The sequence below is a fragment of the Corvus brachyrhynchos genome, unplaced genomic scaffold, assembly GCF_000691975.1.
Source record: "Corvus brachyrhynchos isolate BGI_N302 unplaced genomic scaffold, ASM69197v1 scaffold1, whole genome shotgun sequence".
Lineage (NCBI taxonomy): Eukaryota > Metazoa > Chordata > Aves > Passeriformes > Corvidae > Corvus > Corvus brachyrhynchos.
Window position 1 is genome coordinate 11,610,651 of NW_008237222.1, and position 1,144 is coordinate 11,611,794.

The window sequence follows — 1,144 nt, forward strand, 5'->3', positions numbered from 1 at the left end:
GTCTAACGAACTGAGGGCGTGACAGGACACAGCATAATAACTATAATATCACCAGCCTGGAAAGTGAATAGGTAAGCAGTGTATGGTGATTAGTTCTGGAGAGCTCATCAAGAGGCATTTTTCAGGTTCTGCCTAGGAAAAGAAAGAGGCCATTGAAAAACATTGTCTGGCATCCTTTTGTCTGGGCCTTCAATACAGAGAGTAGCTAAATGGCCAGCACCCCTGAATTTCAGCTTTTCAAACTGTTTTCAGGCTGCCTGTTTGGGTGATCAAAGAACACAGCCGCTGCTCCGGCAGGTGAATTCAAGAGATGTGAGACAATTCTATTTATTTGTTTGGATTTTTACTAGTGCCCAGGTAGGCTCAGTGTCCAGACATGAGAGTGCAGAGGTTTTGTTCAGTGAATATGGATGCTTCTCTCTGCTTTCATTCCCTCCTCTGCTCAGGGTGACCTCTTTGTTTCTACATGACACCTTGTGTACTCTTATGTTGTTCAGTGATTACATTGCAGGCTTTACACAAACAGCCTAACCTTTATTACCATCATTAAAAAGAAATTCCCATGCTGTTTTCTGCAATCCTTTAAGGCTATTTGCAAATTAAAGTCAGAGGAGAATGCAACAGGCTGCTTGCTCAGCAGCCTTAGTGGTGGGAAGCAAAGTGGAGGCCTCCTCTGCCCTGCCTGTGCATCCTCTGTATAAAGATATTTGCCTGGGGTGTCAGGCTGGGAGCCAGTCCACTTCCAGATTTCCATGGGGTCTGTGTCTCCTCCATCTCTGCTTTGGCAGCTCTGGTGGTGCTGCTTCATGCCCTCTGGGCACATGTACCCGTGGGACAGGAGCTATGGAGACAATTAAGAATGACACGGTAAATGAATAATGGGAATATGCTGCACCAAGGTTGGGGCCAGCTTCCCTTCTCTTCTTCAAAAGGGACATTTCCTACCACCCATTGAAATAACTGCAGCACTTCTGTCTTTCTTCCTCAGAGTCACCCCTTACCTCTCTGTTCTTCCCGTGCCTTCCTGAACCCATCCCTTTCCTAGAATTGCTGGCTCCCAGTTTTGCTCCCTGTCAGCATATTGCCTGTCTGCACATTTTTCTCTAGCTAGAGCCAAACTTATTATTCAATCAAAACTCAGCAG

General features: G+C 46.1%; 1 long non-coding RNA gene across 1 annotated transcript in view; it reads right to left on the reverse strand.

The window, feature by feature from the left end:
- Nucleotides 1–302: 302 nt before the first annotated feature.
- LOC108445379 overlaps nt 303–1,144 on the reverse strand; it is a 2,508-nt gene continuing 1,666 nt past the window's right edge. The window contains exon 2 of the long non-coding RNA XR_001860199.1: nt 303–841. This is a non-coding gene — a long non-coding RNA (uncharacterized LOC108445379). The remainder of the gene's footprint in view (nt 842–1,144) is intronic.